At 43.7% G+C, this 23,392-nt stretch overlaps 1 protein-coding gene across 4 annotated transcripts in view; it reads left to right on the plus strand.

Moving 5' to 3' along the window:
* LOC115474664 (caspase-10-like) overlaps positions 1 to 23,392 on the plus strand; it is a 161,970-nt gene that overhangs the window by 13,491 nt on the left and 125,087 nt on the right. For 2 of the 4 annotated variants that reach the window (XM_030210256.1, XM_030210259.1), the window contains exon 2: positions 15,262 to 15,359. The exons of 1 other annotated variant lie outside the window; for it this stretch is intronic. The gene's annotated coding sequence lies outside the window, so the exon portion shown is untranslated. The remainder of the gene's footprint in view (positions 1 to 15,261; positions 15,360 to 23,392) is intronic. One more of the 4 variants, XM_030210257.1, reaches the window with a different exon arrangement.

Raw genomic sequence — 23,392 nt, forward strand, 5'->3', positions numbered from 1 at the left:
TAGAAGTTGCAGTTCCAGCTCAGTGTTAGAACTCCGATTGGGAGCGGTACCAGTCATTGATGTGTCTCATTCCGCTGGCAACAGTAATATTCTTCATACTGATCAGCCCCAGTCCCCCATATTCCACTGGCGTGTACATAATCTGGAGGGACAGACGCGCTCATCTCCCCCTTCAAAGAAATTGTCTTAACATGTTATGCAGCAGCCTCTCCTCCCTACGTTTCAATACCAAGGGTAACATCTGAAATACATATAGCCACTTGGGGATAATAAACATATTATATACTGCTATTCTTCCTGTTAAATTTAGCGGAAGAGACTCCCAGCCACTTAGTCTCTGTTGCGTCTCCTTCAGCAATAACTTCACATTCTGTGTGTACAATTGTGTCAAATCTGCAGGTACTAATACCCCTAAGTATCTCAACACTGAACCCGCAAAAAGGTGGGAAAATGTGGGGTACAAATGCAATAAATAATAATAATAACACCCCATCTACACGTTGAAAGGGGAAACCCCCCGTATCATGGATCCCTGAATTCTCCCCTACATCCATGGCTCGGGACTTGTCTAGGTTCAACGAGAAGCCTGCCATGCGCTTATAGCCTTCTAATATTGTCAGTAATGGGCCCATTGATCGCCTTATGTCTGTGATGATCACAAGTAGATCGTCGGCATATGCCAAAGTCTTAATGTGATGTCCTAATATTTGTACTCCTCTTACTGTTTCAGCATTGCCTATATGCCTAAGCAGAGGCTCCAGCGACAGCACAAACAGCAAGGGAGACAACGGGCATCCCTGTCTTGTTCCACGTGTTATGTCGAACCCCAGTGTTAAGATACCATTAGCCACCACCGCTGCACGTGGTCGCTCATATAATGTGTGAATAGCCCTCTGAAACCAACCACCAAACCCCATATGTGCGAGTGTCCGAAAAAGGAAATCCCAGCTGACCCTGTCGAAAGCCTTTTCTGCATCTAGACTTAACAGCATCGCGGGGACTCCCCTCCCAGAACACTGCGCCATCGCCACCAGTAGCCTCCTAACATTCCTTACCGAGTGGCGACTTTTGACAAAGCCAGCCTGATCTAAACCAATCAATCTGGGCAGGATAGGTGCTAGACGTTCCGCTAGAATCTTCGCTATCAATTTGGTATCGACATTCAGCAATGATATTGGCCTATAAGACTCTGGTAACTCCCTTGGCTTATTTTGTTTGTGTATTAAAGTTATAGTTGCTGTATTAGCGTGTAAGGGAAATGAACCCGCGTCTATTACATCTTCATAATATGCATATAAAGCTTGTATTGCTCTAGGAGGCAACAATTTATAATATTCCCCCGAGAACCCATCGGGTCCCGGAGCGGAATGCATTTTCAACTTTTTAATCGCTGTTTGTACTTCTTTGAGGGTTAATGGAGCATTTAAGGTCTCCGTCTCTAGTTCAGTTAATGTGGGTAGGCCAGCCTGAGTCAAGTATTGTGTAATTTCTTGCGGGTCTCTCACTGGGTCCTGACTGTATAATGAAGAAAAATGAGCACTGAAAATCCTAGCAATCTCTACCGGGTTATTTGTTATCTTTCCCAATTTATCTGTAAGAGTATCTATCGTTCTAGGACCCCCCCCCCCCCCCCCCCCCAGGTTTTTATCACTCGAGCCAGCATCCGCCCTGGCCTATTGCCTATCTGTGCAGCTTATATTTCTTGTATAGTAGCGAATGGGTTTCTTTTTCGTGCAGCAGGGTATTAAGTGACACTTGGGTTGCCTTTAAGGTTTCTAATGTGTGTGCACTAGGGCGTTGTACATGCGCCTTTTTAGCTTTTTTCAATTGTTGTTCTAGGAGTAGGATGCTGGCAGCTGTGCGCTTTTTCTTGAGGCTCACATAAGCTATAATGTCCCCCCTAAGTACGGCTTTAGATGCAGACCAGTATAATTCTGACCTTTCTTCCTGTTGGGCATTATTGAGCATATAATCATTCCATTTCTCCAATATATATTTTTGAAACTGTTGGTCTGCATACAGGTATGCTGGAAATCTCCAATACCTCCCCCCCCCTTTCTTTGTCTATGTTAGTTTCCACCTCAACCCATACCGGGGCATGATCCAAAATCTCTTCCGGGCCTATCACTGTCTTTTGTACTTTAGCAAACAAACTACGAGAAACCAGTATATAATCCAACCGGGTTTGCGTCCCGTGTGCCCGGGAACGATGCGTATAGTCTCTCTCGGTCGGATGGAGGGCTCTCCATGCATCAACTAAATCTAGTGTTTGCACTATTGTGGATAAGGTGTTTTGCCGATATCCCCGGTAGTGCTGAGAGGCGGGTTGCGTGCAGTCTGAATCAGGATCCAAAATCAAATTTAAATCACCCAGCAGGATTAATGGGACCCCCCCATGTTGATGACACAATCTAAGTATTGATTGATAAAATTCTGGGTCCGATCTGTTAGGGCCATATACTGCCAACAAATGTAGTTCTAGTCCTTGGAGCCAAAGCTTAAGGAGTATATAATGTCCTTGCTCATCTTTAGCTACTAGAGAGGCTCTATATGATAAGCCCTTTCTGAACAAGATGGCCACTCCTCCTCTTCTCCCATCCGAGGGGCTGCCAAAAATTTCACCCACCCACGTTCTTTTTAATTTATTGTGTTCTGCATCTGAGAGCCGGGTCTCTTGTATACACGCAATGTCTGCCCCGTGCCTGTTCAGAGCCTGTAATATATTGGCCCTCTTTATGGGTGAGGTTACCCCCCCCCCCCCCCCCCCCCCCACGTTCCACGTTATTATATGTGCCGGCATATTCTCAACCTCTGTCTGATCTCTGTTGCATTAAAGTCTAATTTTTGATATAACCACTCTATGTTAGTCCCTTGCTTGTTCAATTGTGGATCCTCTCTTTCTTTAATCAACCTGTTAGCCAGGTGTGTTTTGCGGCTTAGTTGTCTTGTAATTGTCAGGGAATTTTCTATCTCTTCTCTATTCCTCCTCCCCTTATTCTTAATCCCCTCACCCTCCCTTCCTTCCCTTCTCTCCCTTCCCCTTCCCTCTGTGGTACCGTTTATCATCCATGCAGGCTGCAACACCTACGAGAATGTAAAGGTCACGTTTTCCCGCCAAGGGTCCCTCACCTCATGTCATTCAGATTCATATAAACAGTAAATAATTCCATATAACATCAACACAATAACTGAATAAGTACTTATTATTACCCCTGTTTCGCTTTCAGGTCTCTTGTATCAGGTTATTATCCCTTAACATTGTCTCTGCTTCTGTCGCTGTTTGAAAAGTCTGCCAGCGTTCCTGCATATATACCCATAGCTTCGCGGGATATTGTAATACAAATTTTATTTTTTTTGCCGCTAGCTGCGAACAAATTGGGTGAAATTTTTTACGTTGTTCTTGGACTGCTTGTGTGTAATCCTGAAAAATCAGTATTTGTTTTCCTCCGTATTTCAAAGAATCTCGTCGTATTTTAAATCCTTGTAATATCTCGACTTTATGTTTATAATTCAGTATCTTGGCCACAACTACTCTGGGTCTGGCATTTACCTCTATCTTGCGGCCCACACGATGTGCACGTTCCACTATCAATGGGCCAGAGGAGTCCGTGAGGGCCAATTCTTTCGCTAGCCAGGACTCCAGCCATACCTCCAGATTCCGTTCCGGTAATTGCTCTGGGAGTCCTACTATACGCACGTTGTTTCTGCGTGATGGACCCTCTAGGTCTTCGAGTTTCAATTCTTGCTCCCTCAATTTCTGTTGTAGGCCACGTAAGTCAGGCCCGTAGCCCTGCGTATCATCCTCGAGTGCGGATACCTGCGTTTCTAAATCGCTTGTGCGGGTTCCCAGCCCATCCATCGCCGTCTGGAGGTGATCAAGTTTGTCATTTAACGCAGTCCATTTCGGAGCCCATGCACTCTCGATCGCGGCAGTCAGTTGCGCCAGCTGTTGCTCCGTAAATTGTGGCACCAGCACCAGCCCTGGCGCGGCCTCCGCCATCTTCCCCTCCACGCTATTCGCCTTATTTTTCCCTCTGTTAGCGGATCGTTGGGTCATCTCTGCTGATGGTTTCACGAGGTATTTGTCCATGCGTTCTCTGCTGACTGAATCTATGTCTTTTAGCAGTCTATCAGTAAGTAAATTACTCTGTTAACGGGTGAGGGTCCCGGAGCTGAGACACTGTGCTGCTGGCTCAGCTCATAGCATCACGTGATCCCACTCATTATTTTATAAACTTCCATCATATCAGATCATAAGAATTGCCATGCTGGGTTAAACCAAAGGTCTATCAGGTCCTGTATCCTGTCTCCAACAGTTGCCAATCAAGGTTAGAAGTCCTTGGCAGGATCCCATAAAGTAGATAGATTTCATTCTACTTATTCCAGTAATAAGCAGTAGATTTTCTCCATGTCCACTTTAATGGTTTATAGACTTTTCCTCTAAGAACTTGTGCAGACCATGTTTAAAACCAGCTACCAGTCCACTGGAGGATGTGGCGAAGGCCAGTAACATAGTCTGATTCCAAAGAGGCTTGGCCAAGTTCCTAGAGGAAGAGGCTTTAAGACATTATTGGAACAGGAGAGGCTGATATAATCCACAAGCAGGATCGTAGTGCAAAGGATGTAGATTGTACACTGCTGGTTTCAGAGGGGTTCCTTTATTGTCAAATACCCAACACGGCCACATTTCACCCAGTACTAGGCTGCATCAGGGGTAGACTGTAACACACACTAATAACAAAACACAATAAAACACAGTAAAAGTTTAATAAATAAAAAAAGCTCAATTGGAAAATAAAACAATTAGGTATAAATATTACATATACAGTGAACATAGTGACTGGGGACCAGTTATGGGATGTGCTCAAACATTCTCTTATGTATGCAAGATACTTTACATATAGATACATGAAAAATCACAAACTGCTGATGTGTAGACATGCTGTAAGGTTTATAACAACAGAACAAAAGCATAATTGAAAATAGTTGTAGCCAAAATGAATTTATTTATTTATTTTATTTATTGCATTTGTATCCCACATTTCCCCACCTATTTGCAGGCTCAATGTGGCTTACAGAGTTTGTTATGACATAGTCATTACATAATATCAGATATACATAGTATTGAATAGAGATTAAGTAAGGGAAGAGAGTAGGAAGGTATTAGGCAGGATAGTATGGAAGGTGGACTTTGATAATTGGAAGGATTGGTGAGGTAGTTTTGTGAGGTTATGGGTTCTCTTTGTAGGCCTTGTTGAAGAGATGTGTCTTCAAAGATATGCAGAAGTTGGTGGTTTCGTCAATGGCTTTCAGGGCTATAGGTAATGCATTCCACAGCTGCGTGCTCATGTAAGAGAAGGTGGTGTCGTGTATCAGCTTGTATTTTAGTCCTTTACAGCTGGGGAAGTGCAGATTCAGAAATTTGCGGGATGAGCTTATGGCGTTCCTGGGAGGCAAGTCCACGAGGTTCCTGAGATACATCTTCCGCACCCTGATACAGTCAATGGTAATAAATCATCTGGACTACTGCAACGCACTATACACGGGTTGCAAAGAACAGACTATCAAAAAACTCCAGACTACCCAGAACACTGCCGCCAGACTCATATTTGGAAAAACTAAATATGAAAGCGCAAAACCCTTAAGAGAGAAGCTCCACTGGCTCCCACTTAGGGAACGCATTGTGTTCAAGATCTGCATGATGGTACACAAAATCATTCACACGGACGCCTCAATCTACATGATAAACCTCGTGGACCTACCTCCAAGAAACGCCACAAGATCATCCCGCAAATTTCTCAACCTACACTTCCCCAGCTGTAAAGGACTAAAATACAAGCAGATACACGCCACCACCTTCACCTACATAAGCACGCAATTATGGAATGCATTGCCTACAGACCTGAGAACAATCGAAGAAACAAATGTCTTCTGGAAATCTCTGAAGACTTATCTCTTCAACAAGGCCTACAATGAGAACTAGTCCCTCTCACCAACCCACTCAGTTAAGAAAGCCCACCTCCTATAATCACCCTAACCCTAATGTATCTGCTATCCTATATTGACAATGTTTACATACTATGTAAGCCACATTGAACCTGCAAATAGGTGGGATAATGTGGGATACAAATGCAATAAATAAATCAATAATAATGTAGATTGGGGCGTCTGCGTGAATGATTTTGTGTACAATCGTGCAGATCTTGAACACAATGCATTCCTTGAGTGGGAGCCAGTGAAGTTTCTCTCTTAGGGGTTTTTCCCTTTCTTATTTGGTTTTTCCAAATATGAGTCTGGTGGCAGTGTTCTGGGCTGTTTGGAGTTTTTTGATAGTCTGTTCTTTGCAGCCAGCGTATAGTACGTTGCAGTAGTCCAGATGACTTATTACCATTGACTGTACTAGGGTACAGAATATGTATCTCGGAAAGAAAGGTTTTACTCTTTTGAGTTTCCACATGGTGTGGAACATCTTTTTCGTTTTGTTCTTCACGTGAGCATCGAGTGTGTGGTTTCGGTCAATGGTAACTCCAAGATTTTTCAGATTTTGTGCAACGGGGAGAGAGCAGTATGATGTGGTTATGGTGGAGTAGTTGTTTTTGTTGTGTTGTGAGGTGAGTACAAGACATTGTGTTTTTTCTGCGTTGAGTTTTAGTTGGAATGCATCCGCCCAGGAGTGCACGGTTTGGAGGCTTTGGTTGATCTCGTTGGTGATTTCATTTAGATCGTGTTTGAACGGGATATAAATCGTGACATAATCTGTGTATATGTAGGGATTAAGGTTTTGATTGGCTAGAAGTTTGGCTAAAGGTATCATCATTAGGTTGAAGAGAGTTGGTGCTTATTGTAATCCTAATAGAACAAATGAATACTAAAGCTTACATACCAGTGAGTATGGCAGACTATAGAAAATATAATATTAAATTGTACCCCAGTATGATATTTGTACAAATGGGAAAGTCCCAAAAGATGAGTATGAAAAATCATTGAGTAACATACCATACAACTACAAAGACTTCCCAAGCCATAATCATGTCTGTGCAAAACGATAATCCAAAAGGAGAAAGTGCATGAATCATTTTGTATTTTATCTGTTTCCTGTTGGTGATGACGTGGGCCAGTAAAGCTGTCATTGCTTAATATTGAAACATAATAGTATGTTTCTTTCTTTATTGCAGATACACAGTACTAAAATCTTAAAAAAAAAAATTGCAGCCAAAAAGTAAAAAGCTGCCATGAAAAGAAGGCCATATGTAGAACTGAAAAACACAACTAAAAAGATAAGACAAAGCTAAACTAATCAAAACATGAGCTCGTTAAAAAAAATGATGGACTTCTTTCTTTGTCAAAAAATTAACAAATCTGCATAGAGCTATCTGTAATAAGAAACTAAGGAATAAGCTCTAAATAGCTCTATAGAGTGACTATGCTAATGTCCATATATTAAACAATTTAAAATATAAAGGCCTCAATAGCCCAGGGTACCAACTCAGTGGACACACCTGATAAGGCTTTTTATCATGGGCCAACAACCCTCTGAAAAAACCTACAGAGTGAAATACTTGAAACAATCTGTAGTAAAAAAACAGAGAGGTTGTAATATTGATGTTAATAATTTAAATATTGGACCATATTGTTAACATAGTCAACAATATAAGAGCATAAAGATGACAATGTAAATCGAAAGGGAGAAAAAATAACAATATCAAGAGAAAATTGACTGAAAAAGTTGTAAAACACTTCGATAATAACTGGAGTACTTAGCTTTAAACCCGGGAAAAAAAGCAGATGGGAGGCGCCTCCACTTGCGAAGATATACAAACAATCAGTCTCTTAATCTCTTAAAGTTTCTATCTCTCTCTCCTCTCTCGACACCCGTAGAATTCTCACTGTTTCGTTCCTTCTTCAGGAGAGAATGTAAACATCTTCAGTATCTTATGACTTCTTTCTTGCCATGTTTTTAGCCAGTTCTGATGCTTACATGAGTGCCTCGAACTAGTTGCCTCATGGGACATATCGCATATGGTATCATTGGAACAAATACATGATGTGTAGAACATAAAGGACACTTTACTAAACTGCATTATAGGCACGTTGGTGTTTTTAATGTGCGTTCTATGTACATGCCTACATGGTTAGTGCATATGCAAATTGTAGGCGCATAAAAAAATGCTAATGCAGCTTAGTAAACAGGGCCCATAGTGTTCCCGGCGTTTTTAAAAACCTTTTCACGGCGTGTTTTTTTTTCTTTTTGGTAGTGATTTTTTAAAGCAATTTTAGTACTGTGTACTTACGTACTTTTATTTTTTAATATCTAGTATCCAGCAATTTAAGAAACTATTAAAATCATAGCTTTTTGTACATGCTTTTTTCTGATGACAATGTAAGTAGGGTTGGTTAGTTTGTGATGGTAGCACTTCGTTACATATGTTAAGGAAGAGTATTTTGTTGCTTTGTATTTTATTATGTATGTTTTTATGGAAACTGCTTAGTGTATAGGCAGGCGTTTTTAAAAATAAATAATATTAAGTAAAGGCTTTGCTGGCCCATGTCTTCACCAACAGGAAACAGATAAATGTGCACATTCTCCCGTTGGATTACCGTGTTGCACAGACATAAATTCTGGCTTGTGAAGTTTTTTGAAGTTGTATGGTAAGTTACTCGGAATGGTTTTTCAGACTCTCATCTTTTGGGACTTTTCCCATTTATACAGATATCATTCTTGGGTACAATTTAATATTGTATTTTACATTTCAACTCTCAATAGTGCAGTGTTCTTATCCCTGAGAGAGTGTATAGTCTTCCATACTTGCTAGTATGTAAGCTTTCAGTACTCATTTGTTCTTTCTATTAAGAATATATATTATACTCATTTTGGCTACAACTAATTTTCAGTTATGCTTTTGTTCTGCTATGAACTGTGGAGCATGTCTAAACATCGACTGCTTGTGATTTATTTTTCATTTATCTACATGTAAAGTATCTTGCACACATAATAGCATTTGTGTGCACGTTCCATAACTGGTCCCCATTCACTATGTACTTTGTGTACCTGATATTTATATTTTTTGATTATATCTTGTATCTAATTTTTATTTTCCAGGTGAATTTTTTTTTAATTATACTTTTATTGTGTTTTATGATAATAGTATATGTGTTACAGTGAAACATGGGTGCATTGGATATTTACCAATAAAGGCCCCTTTTTGAGACTAGTTATATATGATCTACATCCTTTGCACTACGTAAAAATTATTAGCTAGATAGACTTGGGAGAGCTATTGCTCTTACTACTACTACTTATCATTTCTATGGCTCTACTAAATGTATGCAGCGCTGTCTTCCCCTGGAAATGAGCTGTGAGAAATAGATTTACTTTTTGGGATCTGTCAGGTACTTGTGACCTGGACAGGCTACTGTCGGGGAGACAGGGTGCCAGCTGGACTTTGCCCCAACTCAGCATGACATTTCTTAAGTCCTTGTGCAAGAGCAGAATTACTTCTGCTCTCGCACAACCATAATTACTTAACAAAACTTTTGTTTAGCTAGTTGCCTTTATTAACTGGCAACAGAAAACACATTTTGCATATGATGAGTCACTTGTAGAATCTGCAATACTGTCAACATGATCTTGAAAGTGAGGTTGCCCAGTGTTCTGCTGGCAGCCAGTCTAGCCAAATAAAAAGCAGCCAGATTTGCTGACGTTCCGAATCGGCAGTGTAAAAGCTATTTTTGAATGGCTTTTCTTGTTCAGCTGGTTTTATGTTACAGAATATCAGTTATGGGCAACAGTATCACTGTTCCTCAGGTCTGAGATGGAGGATGTAAAAGATGTGGTATTCTCTGTAGCTCTGCCCTTCCTCCTCTCGGTATTTGCTTCTTTTTATTGTAAATACATTGTTTCTGAGGAAATTCTGTGTACAATGTTTTTAGAATTCTGCACAGCTTTTGTAGATTTTTTTTTTTGTACAGAGTCCATTATAAGGCCTGAAGCCGCTCCAGCCCTCCCAGTTCGCTCTCTTGCTCTCCCCCCCCCCCCCCACTCCCAGTAAGAACCCTGTTTGTCCCCAAGGTCTCCCCCTGCCAAGAATACCCTTACCTCTCATCCTTACTTCCAGGCACTCCAGGCAAATACCTCACCTCATTTTCTCTATGCCCAGGTACCCCATCACCTCTCATTCTTTCTCTTCCCCCTCCCTAGCCTGGCTTCTCCCCTCACCATGGCACACCATCAAGCTTGAACCCCACATACTAATGAACACTCTTAGCTTGATCTGCTCCCCCCTCCAATCTCCATAGCATACACTTGGCCTTGCTTCCCTCCATGGCAACCCCCCCTCGGTCTATTCCAGCAACCCTCACACCTCTGTGTAACTTACCCACTTGTGCTTTGTCTACCTTCTCTTCCTGTCCTGATCACATGGCAATAAGAGGAAGTTGTGGTGAATGGCTTCATATCTGGCCTTGATCTCCTCCTCTGTTGGCTTAGTCCTGACTGTTCATTTGATCTGTGCGGCTGTACGGATGCTGGCATGGGTCAAGTGAACTTGAAGACCAGTCTAATGTACTCAAGGGATATGAGTCTCCAAACCAGGCTTCATTAAAATCTAAGCAATCTGCATTCCAGTGCACCTTTAAAATAGGAAGGGCAGATTGTATGCAGAATATGCCCAAACCTGACCCATTGATATCACTCCTTGTTAACAAATCTAATTATAATGTTTTATATTCTTTAGTGATCTACTTGTTATTTAAGTTGTGAGGAAGTGCCTAGACAAATCCTAGTTCCCCTTAAGACACATCCTTTCCAGGCCACCTTAACAGACCCAAACCTTGGAAGCCTAGCATGACCCAGATGAGGGAGAATAAACCACTTGAATTTGGTAGAGTCAGAGAGGCCCTTGAGGGAGTTGAAGGAAGACTCCCATGCCCTGCCAACAGTGGCAGAGGGTAGCCACTGCCAGCGATAGCTGAGGGAAACCTCCAAATCTGGCCAGCCATAGTTAGGGGATTCCTGAGAAGTAGTTTGAGTACTACAACCTGTGTAAGATAGAGAAGGGGCAGAGAAAAAGGCCATTCCTAAAGTTAAGGCTCTAGCATTAACACTATCAAGGAGGCAGCCACTGTACCCCATTTGCATGATTCCTGACTATAAGTCTCAAGAATTTATTTATTTATCACATTTATACCCCACAATTTTCCCACATGTTTGCAGGTTCAATGTGGCTTACAATAAACCAAAAAGGCTATCACCAATCTGATAGTTATATAAATACAATAGATTGTAATCTTCTTTAAATTCCCAATCTCAACATGGGCTGAGTCCTTTAAATGCAGGGACAGCAAATTTGTATATATCTTTGTTGTTAGAGTTTGATTGTGACCCTTGAGGCAGGCAGTGTTCCCCGCCGAAGCACGGCCAGTGTCAGGTCCTTTATTGATTCTTTGAATAAAGTGCAATTAAGCAACACCTCCTATGGCGGTTAATCTTTTGGTTAGCCTCTGCTCCTTCCTGTTTTTTATGAGTCCTTTAAAGCAATTTTTAAATAGACCCAGGAACAGAAACCCTTTGAATTCCAAGTAGATACATGGGGTAAAAACGGAGAATATTGGCGTATATTTCTTGAGCATTTCAAAAGCAGATGCTAAGGAATAATATGGAGAATTCAAATACAGAAAATTATGCACTCTAGGCATTTTCCAGTTTGTTCTCATGCAAGATATTATTACCTTTCACTAGGATCCTGTTCAACACTTTGTTTTTCAGTCTTTTTTGCATGAACCTCTATTGTCCTACTACCCAAAATACTTTTCTTAATCAGAGAGTTTCCAAAATTGTCTCCACAGAAAATGTGCATAGTTGAATTAAATAATCAGATACAGTAGCTTCCATTTTGGCTACAGCCTGCCAGATATGAAGATTGGACATCTCGCTAGGAGATTCAGAGGAAGAGGACCTTTTGCCTTCATAAAGCTAGAACAAACCACAAGTTTTAAAGACCATGTGCAAGGTGAAATGATTTTGTAATTCACAACTAAGCGCACTTTAGCTCCTCCCCCGTGTCTGACCACAGATTAGAACTAAATCTGATGGGCTCAGGGTCCTCTCAGTAGCTGGTGGTAAGGGCAGCAATTGAAGAACAGCATTCAAGGAAGCTTCCTCCACAGAATGGGCTTGCATATTGTCCATCAAATCCTGCCCCTTGTCCTGACCGACAGCAACAAAAGAGTCTATTGGGCCGTAATGGAAGATGTTTGAGACATTCCCTGGTCTTTATTCCCCCTCCCCCCGCTTTCCTGTGTTCTTAACATACCAATAAACAACAAACACGGGGTCTTTTACAAAACTGTGGTAGTGTTTTTAGCTCGCAGTAGAAATCAGTTGGTGGTAAATGCCGAGACCCCCATAGGAGTATAATGAGCATCTTGGCATTTACTACAAGCTGATTTCTACCACGAGCTAAAAACGCTACCGCGGCTTAGTAAAAGACCCCACAGTACCTTAATGGAGGAAGGAAGGACCTACAAAAACTCCACTACAGACTCTGCAGTTGGCTCTGAAGGGGCATACTTCTTTGGTCATCTACCTTTTGGAAGCCCGACCACAGCAGTCAGCTGTTTCAGTGCTGGTAGCTAGCTGTGCATTGTTCCACTGATGCTATTCTCAGGCATCACAGTCAAGGGTCATTTGGTCCAGCAGCTCAACCTCCTCTACCAACATTTTACATACTCCAGTACAGATCTTTTCCAACAGACCACCTCCCGGTTTCATAGAATTCATTGGGGAAACAACCCCCCCCCCCCCACCTCACTAATGTCTTAGCAAGCTGCATTGCATGAGAAACTGCTGGCATGCAAAGCCAGCATGTGTCCAGTGTAATTACCCTAACAACCACACTTTTTCACATTTCCATAGTCTGTATTTTTCATCCTAGCTACTGTCCTCTCTATTAAGAACACGATACACAGGACAGTAACCTTATATTTTTCCCTTTCTCATGCCATTCATTACTTCTCAAGCAAATGCCAATGACCTAATGTCACAACCATTTGCACACAGACCTTCAAGACTAGGGACACTGAAGTCTTATTTCAGATCAGATCTCAAAATTAGATTATGGTTAAATAATATGGAGATTAGAAAAAATATTGGCAAATTGGTCTGAATCATTCCTAGTGAATTAACTGGTTTAGTGACGATTGTATCTCCAAGCTTTGTAAATTATCACAGGGAATTTCCCAGGGATGACTCTTTCCCTGATTGTCTAGAATTTTTTTTTCGGTTTTTGGGAGCAAAAGTTTAGTCATCTTGCCTTGTAATGAGTCATAAGGTATACCAGATTTTAGACCATTTTTCTGCCATGAGCTCATTAATGAGGACCAGTATAGATCGGAACACTGAAGAAAACAAGTTACTGTATAGATGGAAGGGGACTGAATGCTTACAAAGCTATATTGTCTAACAGTGAATGACCTGCCATTGAGTACCTCAACAGCATAAGAACATAAGACTAGCCATACTGGGTCAAGCTAATGGTCCATCTAGTGCAGTATCTTGTTTCCATCAATGGCCAATCCAGGTCATACGTACCTGGCAGAAATCCAATTAGTAGCAAATTTTAGTTGGAAATTCTATAGAATTCTGTCCCATCTGTGTAAAATAAGCATCCTGTATAGCCAGAAGGGCTTTTGCTTATCTTCATTTGGTCAAATAGTTTGTGTATTTTTTAACACCTTTATTTTCAAATTACGCTGTGCTTAAGATGTAGTGTGATTCTTCAGTATTTTGCCTTACCAGAGAAACCTTCCATCTCTATGGAATTTCACTTACTTTGAACATATTTAACCCCTCTACCCCACCCTCTCTCTCTCTTTGACCTCTGACCCTCTTCTGATGCCACCCTCTACTGAAGTTCTGATGATAGGCAACCTTGCTTTTAGTTGACACCTTTTCAGCAGTAGCTCCCAGTAAGTTAGGTTCAGGTATGCTAGGTATGTCTCTATCCCCAGAGGCTTTAAAATCAAAGTTTGTACCCGAGGCAATGAAGGGTTAAATAACTTGCCCAAAGTCCACAAAGAGCATCAGTGGGATTTGAACCCTAGCTTCCCTGATTCTCAGTTCACTATTCTAACCACTAAGCTACTCCTCTACATATGCCAACCTGTTCTAGAAATAGTTTTATATGCAGTAATTTTAATTACTGTATGCGGCATAGATGTTGAAATGGAGGGAGGGTTTTTCCTATAATTTCGTTGCCAGCTGCCGTTAGCATCAGCCTGCTGCTGTCACCTACCTGGGCATCGTCATGATCTAAGGCGTGGCGGTAGCCTGTTCTTTTGTTCCTGCTTTTCTGCCTTTCTTCTGCTGACTCTGGTTGTCAGCACAATGTGGGAGTTCAAATTAGAGAGTAAGAGCTTCTGTATCTCGAGTTTGGGCACTGCATGGCTCTCTTTCTCCAAGAGCCATGCTATGCAGGTATGCAGGAAACAACTGATTCCCATGGTGGTGGTGGTACTTGGAGTGGGCTACAAAAATTTCCCTCACCAGACAAAATTTGTGGACACTGTGGCAGTCTGGTCCCTTGAGTCCAGTAGTAAATCCATGTTAGATTCACCAAGATTTTTGGTTCTTTTGGAATGCCTTTTCTTTGAGTTGAAAAATCCTGATCTGCCAATAGTGGTATCTGAGATCAAGAAGATGGTCCACAAATGTTTTAATGCGTATCCAGGTGGCCATTCTGTTGAAATATTGTCATGGATTGCATGGCGGTGGAAACTGCCCAGTGTTAGTGGGAGACCTCACTATATATTTTTTTGAGTCTGTATAACCCTCCAGGACTGAATGATTTTGGTTCTCCACTGACTGGGAGAGAAATTATTTGTAGTGAAGATTTTTTTTAAAGTTATATTTGTACCCCGCGCTTTCCCACTCATGGCAGGCTCAATGCGGCTTACATATACAGGTACTTATTTGTACCTGGGGCAATGGAGGGTTAAGTGACTTGCCCAGAGTCACAAGGAGCTGTGCCTGAAGTGGGAATCAAACTCAGTTCCTCAGTTCCCCAGGACCAGAGTCCACCACCCTAACCACTAGCCCACTCCTCCACTCTGCTTATTTTCTGCTTATTGCTTTTGAATGGCGTGCCCAGAAACTGTGGCCTTATTTGACATGCATGATTTTTTTTTGCTTTCGTTTCAGATGTAAAACAAAACCTAGAAAAAAAAAATGACAGTATCATGTGTAGACTACTTTTTTTTTTCCAGAGTAAAATCATGTTGTTCCCCGTCGGAGGTCTTGAAGCACATTTCCTCTCCATGGAAAAGAAACGTTGAACTGATCTTGCTTCACTTGCGTATGTTTTGTAAGTTTTCATAATGGGGAAAAGCCCTAATTCTCAGTACACAGGGTTTGTTTATTTGGATTTAGTGTGTGCCTTTTCAGTTGTAGCTCAAGATGAGTTTAATTCAGGCACAGTAGATATTCACCTGTCCCCAGAGGGTTTACAATCTAAGTTTGTACCTGAGGGCAAAGGAGGGTGAAGTAATTTGCCAAAGATCATAAGGAATGTCTGTGGACTTGAAGTCTAGCTTCCCTGGTTCTTAGCCCGCTGCTGTGAACAGTGGGCTACTTCCGCCACAGCATCCATCCATAGTGCCTTGTATAAGCTGTGACATTTCTTGCACTGTTCCAAACAACACTCTAAAAATAGCGCTGGAACAGCGTGGGTCTTTACCACCCCTGTGATCAGGGATAATAGCATGCGAATTTAAGCAAAGTGTAAAAGTACGGGAGGATTGTGCCTGAATCCCCCCCACACTTGTTTGACAGGTCTGTGGTGAAGTCCTGCCCAGAGCATCCCAGGATGCACTGGGCAGGGCTTGGCACCGCCATTTTCAAGGTGACGCTGGAAGAGGAGGTAGTGTACTACTCCCTCCTTTGCCACTCAAGTACAGGCAAGGGGGCCGCTAGACTACCAGGTTTGGGGGCTTGTGTTCGCGGCCTCCAGGGCTTTTTTATTGGGATGCTAGAGGGGCTGGAGATCCACCGGACCTCCAGCCCCCCATGAGCTTGTGTCAGGGGGACTGGAGGTCTGCCAGACCTTCAGCCCTCAGGTTGCTGGCTTGGGGTGGGGAGTCGGGGCTCCTGTGGGGGGATTTCTGTTGAGGAATGGGGGGGCCTGCTAGCATGCAAATGCATGCTGGACAGGGCTCACTTTTCCTCCCCAATCTAACGCCATGTCCGAGCTGGCATAGGGTTTGCCACAGGAAGCACACCAATGTTCAGCACGCTGCCCGCTAACCATTGGGGAGGAATAATAAAATACCTGTTTAGCATGCATTTGCATGCTACTTGCGGTCAGAGCCCGCAAGCTCGTTGTTTCACATACTCTGGGGCTCTGATCATGGGGCGGTAGCAAATGCAGGCACTAGTATGGCACTAATAGCCTCTAGTGCCTGTGTTTGCTTCTGATTGTTGGCCTGTCAGTGAACTGACAAGTCTATTGGGTGCATTGTTTATGTATAGTCAGACCTGGTTAATGTATATGTATTTATTTTAAAAAGCCGTTAAACAAAGGCTACCTCTAGGTTCATTCTTCAGTTGGTGTGGCTGACCATGACCTTGTTGCGCCTCTGGCCCATACAGCTGTCCATACTCTAGCTACCTCTCTTCAGCCACATGGCCATCTAGGCTCCAGATCCAACTCTTCAGCCCATGCGGCTGACTAGCTCCCATGCTGCAGCTGCCTCTCATCAGCTTGTAGAGCTGTCCACGCTCCAGCTGTCTTTTTCAGCTGATAAGTGGTGACTGCTGTCATCTCTATTGCCCCTGCACTGAAGTGTGCAGAAATGCAGATTTCTGTGCATGAGGAAAATTCTGTGCAAATTCTACATTGTGCTGTTGTGCGGAATTCCCCCAGGAATAGCCGCAATCCTGTGTCACTGTTCTAGAGCTTCCTTTCAATTGAAAGCGACCTGCCTAATGTATGCTTATACCATGGAGGTATTTAGATGGCTCTGTAATGTCTCTCCTCTCCCATCTTTCTTCCAAAATATACATATTTAGATATTTGCCTGTCCCCATATGCTTTCTGGGTCTCCAGAATTGTACACTACTTTGAATGAGGTCCCACCAGAGACTTATACAGATACACTATTTTTCTGCTGGCCATTTCTTTGCCTGTGTATCCAAGCATCCTTCTGGCTTTTGGATGCTTAGGTGCATACACAGAGAAATATAAACCAAAATTAAAAATGTGAATGTTAAAAAAGATTTTATGGGGGTCACGTGATGCTCTGAAAGGAGGCAGACGTGGTTTCGTGAGCTCCGAGGCCCTGACCCCTGAAATCTGAAATTTAAACGATTATATTACAAGGCAAGAGCCCTTAAAACATTAAAACATAGTGGAGAACCTTTATGGATAAGTTTCTGAGCACTCCAGCAAAAGCGATGACTAGCAGAAGCACGAAAAAAGAAAAAGACAAATCCAAGGTAGCGGGTGGTGCGGAGGAAGGCCCGGCGCTGAGCGGGAACGCCGCGTTCACAGAGGAGCAGTTAAAACAGCTCAGAGACGTGATGGAAGAAGTGATGGCGCAAAAACTAGACCAACTATGTGTGCGCACCGCGAACTTAGAGACGCTCCTCACGGACACTGTGCAGCGAACGGGGGAGCTTGAAAAGCGAGTCTCGGACGTCGAAGATGCGTCAGGCCCCACCGCGCGCCAAGTAACAGACCTTACAGCAAACGTGGAGCGGCTGAAGGTTCAACTGGATGACCTAGAGAACAGATCGCGACGGGGAAATTTGCGGCTGGTGGGCCTCCCAGAGGCGGTCCCAGACCAAGCGCTAGCGTCCGTTGGAAAAGTGGCTAGCAGAAGAATTCGCGCTATCTGACCACGCGGGCAAGATTTGTTTGGAACGGGTCCACCGGGTGGGAAGATATCCAGAGGGAAAGAAAAACCCGAGAACAGTTATAGTCAAAGTGCACAACTATGTGCACAAAGTAGAAATCTTGCAAGGCTATAGACAAAAACGCCAGGAACTTAAATACAATGGACACCAAGTCCGAATTTACCAGGACTATTCGGCAGCACTGCAGGAGCAGAGGAAAAAATTTACTCCATGGTGTCAGCGACTTCATGAAATGCAAGTACCATTTATGCTAATATACCCTGCGGTACTTAAAGTCAAGAGTGAAGGCAAATGGAAGTTTTGCAACACAGTCTCTGCAGCACAACACCACGTGGAGGACTTGGAAGACAAGAAAAACAGGCCTCACAGAGGAGAGAAAGAGAAATAATTTACCTAATGTAATGTATTATATGTTTATTGCTATGTTGGAGTGTTAGTAACAATATAGTAGAGAACCCACACAGGGATCCAGGGATCGATGCCTAAGATTGGTTATAGAAGGGCTGCCATGATTATGCTAGAGTTGGGGCCCGGAGGCACGGAAACCCCGATTACCCATCCAGAGAGAGATGGGTTGGGCCACAGAGATGGGAGGGACAATAAAGGGAAGGAAAAGGAACGGGGGAGGGGTGGGACGACAGAGGGGAGCCATGGGGGGAGGTAGGGGTCAGAAGAAGAGGGAGGGCATGGGAAGGGGTAGTTGGGGGGGTAGCAGAACCAGTTTTGTGTGCAATTGGGGCAACGAAAGGTGGGGCACTTGTAGTAAAGAACACTTGATAAAGAAAGGGCGGGGGCATGAGAGAAAGTGTAAGGACAGCGACCTTAAGAACTTAACGGGAAGATTCCCTGGGAGGGAGGCTGGGCTCTCCCGGGAATGCAGAGAGGATACTATGACTGCAACACCAGACAATAGTTTTGAGCAAGCCACGGGGGAGTGAGGTTTGTGTGATCTCCTGGAACGTTTGTGGGATCACGACCCCAATAAAAAGAACAAAGATATTGGAGGCTTTGAAGCGTCATGGGGCCCAGATAGCCTGCGTTCAAGAGACGAGACTCTCCCAAGAGGAGCATGAAAAGCTAAAAAAGCGGTGGGGGAGATGTACTGTTCCCCAGCGGTAGGCAGAAAAGAAGGGGTAGCAATTTTAATACATAAAGCTTTGGCCTGTCAAGTAACGCCCTTATTCAAAGATAGTGAGGGGAGATATGTTGGAGTTAAGATACACTTGCAGGGCAGAGATAGACTTTTGGTGGCTGTCTACGCACCAACTGGGATGAATAAACAGTTTTACTCACAGTTATTAAGCAAGTGCCAACAGTACCCAGATCTGCCCAAAATGATAGCAGGGGACATGAACCAGGTATTTGACTGGGGGCTGGATCGTACGGGACCAAGGAGAAGAGGGGAGCTTGATGGGCCCACACTGCTAGAATCCTTTTGTCAAGCTGCAGGGTTAGTTGATCCATGGCGGCTGCTGAACATGGATGAGAAAGATTATACTCATACATCGAGAGTCCACCGTACCCAATCCAGACTAGATTACATACTACTTTCCCAAGAATTGTTCTCGCAGGTCCAGGCAGCAAGGATAGGACCTGAGGAGCTGTCAGATCATGCTATGGTCTGGATAGACCTGGAAGCACAGCCATTCTATCAAGCAGCGAGACACTGGCGCTTCCCGGCCTATCTATACTCCTCCCCGGAATTTCAGAAATATCTTCTTAAAAAATGGGAGGAATATAGCACTTTTAATGCTCAGCATGCGGAGGATCCAGTTCTTTTCTGGGCAGCTGCCAAAGCTGTGCTAAGAGGAGACATAATAGCCTATGTGAGCCAGAGAAATCGTCAGATCGCAAAGGGGATCCTAACTCGAGAGCGCCAGTTTAGACAGGCAAAGAGACAATACATTAAAGACCCAGTAGCAGAAAATTATGATTCATTGAGGGCAGCGCGGGTTGCGTTAAATGAACTCTTGCACGAGAGAACGACCCGTTCCCTTATTTATAGAAAGTTTAAACTTTACAAGTATGGAGACAAAGTGGGAGGGCAGCTAGCTCGCCTGGTGAAAGGAGCGCGCAGGTCACACTATATACCGGTCCTGAGAAATAGTGCAGGACAGAGAGTGTCTAGAGCGGAGGAGGTGGCGGAGACCTTCTGGAGGCACTTCTCTGGGTTATATCAAGGAGAACCTGGGGAGCGAAAAGGAATAAGGGACTACTTAGCTCAGTCAGGCATGCTGCAGCTCCCGGCTGAAGCAGTGGAGGGGCTTAATGTGCCATTAATGGCTAAAGAAGTTCAGAGAGCCATCAAGGCCCTAAAGTTACATTCAGCGCCGGGGCCTGACGGCTTTTCGGGCGAATTTTACAAAATGCTAGGCCCCCAGCTACTGGGACCATTATGGGAATATTATACAGAAATCATAGAGCACGAGACGTTTCCTCCTCAGGCAAATATGGCGTTAGTCAGTCTTCTGCCAAAAAGTGGGAGGGATTTATTGGACCCTGGCTCATATCGGCCGATTTCATTAATAAACGTTGATGTGAAGATTCTATCACGAGTCCTGGCAGACCGACTGGCCCCTTTGTTGCCCCAGTTAATTCAGGAGAGTCAGGTAGGCTTTGTGAGAGGTCGCCAGTCAGTCCTAAATGTGCGCAAATTACTAGCAGCAGTAATACACAATACAGTGGGAGGCACATCGGGGTTGATAGTTAGCCTAGACGCGGAACACGCCTTCGACAGAGTGTTTTGGCCCTTTATGTTTGAAGTGTTACAATGGGTGGGGATCACGGGATGGCACTTGCAGGCTATAAGAGCACTTTACACAGCTCCAAAAGCTATGCTGATAGTAAATGGGATTAGAACAGAAGAGATGGAGATTCGATGTGGGACACGACAGGGATGCCCCCTGTCTCCTCTGCTATTTGTGCTCTCCTTAGAGCCTCTTTTATGTGAGATTCGGGCGGCGGAGCGGATACGGGGCACACAAACTCAGGAGGCAGTTCCCAAAATACTTGCATATGCTGATGATCTCTTACTAATTCTAGACCCGGCCCATTCGACACTCCATTGCCTGTTAGAAGTTCTGAGGGGTTACGGGGCGATGTCAGGCTTTAAGCTAAACCTACTAAAGTCACAGGGCCTGCCCCTAGGAGAGGAGGTGAGAGTTGGCTGGGGAGACCGGTTCCCTTTAGGATGGGCGATTGAGAAAATAAAATACCTGGGGGTTATGGTCCTGACCGATCTAGCTAAGTTATATAGAGTGAATGTGTTCCCACTGCTGGCAGAAACCCGTCGATTGCTACAACTCTGGGGCGCCTATCCCATTTCACTTGCTGGCCGTATAGCACTTTTTAACATGATGATAGCGCCTAAGTGGCTCTACTTATTTCAAATGTTGCCGCTGTATTTGCGGCGCAGAGAAGAGCGGATATTACATCGCATGGTGCAAGGCTTTTTGTGGAGGGATCGGCGCCCTAGACTGCCGATGGCAGTGATACAAAAGCCAAAGACTCATGGGGGAATGGGATTACTGAATATTAGGTACTTGGTAGTTTCCTGTGTTTTGAGGCATGTTCGAGACTGGCTGGCGGGGACCCAGGACTTCACACCGACTGCAATAGAAACATCGTTGGCCCCTGAAGAGCATCTGGGATGGCTGATACAACAGGCAGAAAACCACAGCTGGAGATTCGGAAAAATCCGTTTATTAGTTCTGCAAGAGCAGCCTGGAGGTGGCTGTGCAGGTGCCACAATTTTTCGCCCGCAGCAACACCATTTTTGCCGTTGAGAAACAACCCAGACTTCCCAGCGGGCACATCTTCAAAGTCTCTGCTCGCCTGGCAGAAGTGCGGGATCCACTATATATATCAGCTGCTGAATGAGGAGGGGAAGATTAAAGACTTTACAGAACTGCAGCAGGAGTTTAAATTACCAGCTCAGGACTCTTTTGCTTATTACCAGGTGCGGCATTATGCAGCATCGCTCGGCTGGGAGAACCTATGCGAGGATGTTCAAGATATTTTAAGCTCGGCTCTTACCTTGGGCTCTCAAAATACAGTACCATTAAGATTTTTCCATCAAAATTTGTTGGACACAACAGAAGATCTGGACTATGCGGGCTATGCGGCGAAGTGGGCAGCGGACTTAGCGGTGGAGGTCTCGGAGAGTTTGTTTACAGAATTTCTCAGAAGCATCCTGAGACAGGCCATCTTTTCCCGAGACTGGGAGCTGCAATACAGGTTTGCGCTAAGACTATATATTGCGCCTAACAGAGCATTCAAGGCGCGTTTTGGATCTACAGGGGCGTGTCCAAAGTGTGGCAGGAACCCAGCTACTTTGGGCCATATGTTTTGGACTTGCCCATTAGTGGCAAGCTTCTGGACAGAGATCCTAGCAGCTATCCGGAAATATTGGAACAACTCAGTGCCCCTGCAGCCTCTGCTTTTATTTGAGGACTTTAAACTAGGAAATCTTCACGTATCGGGTCTGAAAGACTTCTTGAGGAGATCTGTGCTGCAGGGAAAGAGAGTGTTGCTACTGAACTGGAGGGAGTCGACCGCCCCAGCTGTGGCGCATTGGAGGGTGCAAATGATTGAGAGACTAAAACTGGAGAGACGGGGAATCAAGAATTTTGAGTCACCGGAGGGCAGACGTTTGCAGTTGGTGTGGAGTCGTTTCTGGGACACACTACAGCCCGCAGCCAGGAGCAGTCTCCTTAATAGTTAATGCCTCTGTGAAATAGTGTTGAAATGTGCCACGCCTTTCTGATGCACTGCCTAAATGTCTTGGGGGGGGGGGGAAGGGAGGGGGGGGGGAGTTTGAAACATGCTTTTCCACATTATATGTTTATTGGAGTTGGATTGCAGACATGTTAAGTTGTCAATTTTACCTGTGACTTGTATTTGCAATTGTCACTTTTGTTTTGAATAAAAAAGATTTAAACATAAAAAAGATTTTATTCACTTACTTTAAGCAATGCCAGAGAAATGTTTGGTAAAACACTTGGTTGGTACACTTGTTTCTTTTATCTTGAGCTTAGTTTGCTTTCAAAATTTCTCCCGGTAGAAACCTTGACACTAGTTACTTAGATTTTGATTTTCCTGGTTTTCCATTGTCCTTTTATTCGTTTGCTGCCTTCCAAGACACTGTCTTTTTCTGAGAATGAGATACTACTGCCTGCCCTAGACAGTGATGGAGCATAGGATATCTGCAATATCACAGTGGTTCTTAAGTGCGAAGAGGAGCTATGAAATACTAGTGACTCAAAAATATAAAATTTTGATTTGCACCAGATGGAGTTTGTTCTTGTTTATGCACGAAGGTAATTTGTCTCATTTATGGTACACTTCAATAACAATTAGCAAAATTGTCATCTATGGAGGATGTTTTGAATCAAAGGACTATGAAGGAAGTAGACCTATGTTAATTCAAAAGGTGTATGCTAATTAAAGCATTATTTTCATAGCCTTCATGCAATGTTTTCATAC

This window comes from Microcaecilia unicolor, chromosome 7 (assembly GCF_901765095.1).
Source record: "Microcaecilia unicolor chromosome 7, aMicUni1.1, whole genome shotgun sequence".
NCBI lineage: Eukaryota > Metazoa > Chordata > Amphibia > Gymnophiona > Siphonopidae > Microcaecilia > Microcaecilia unicolor.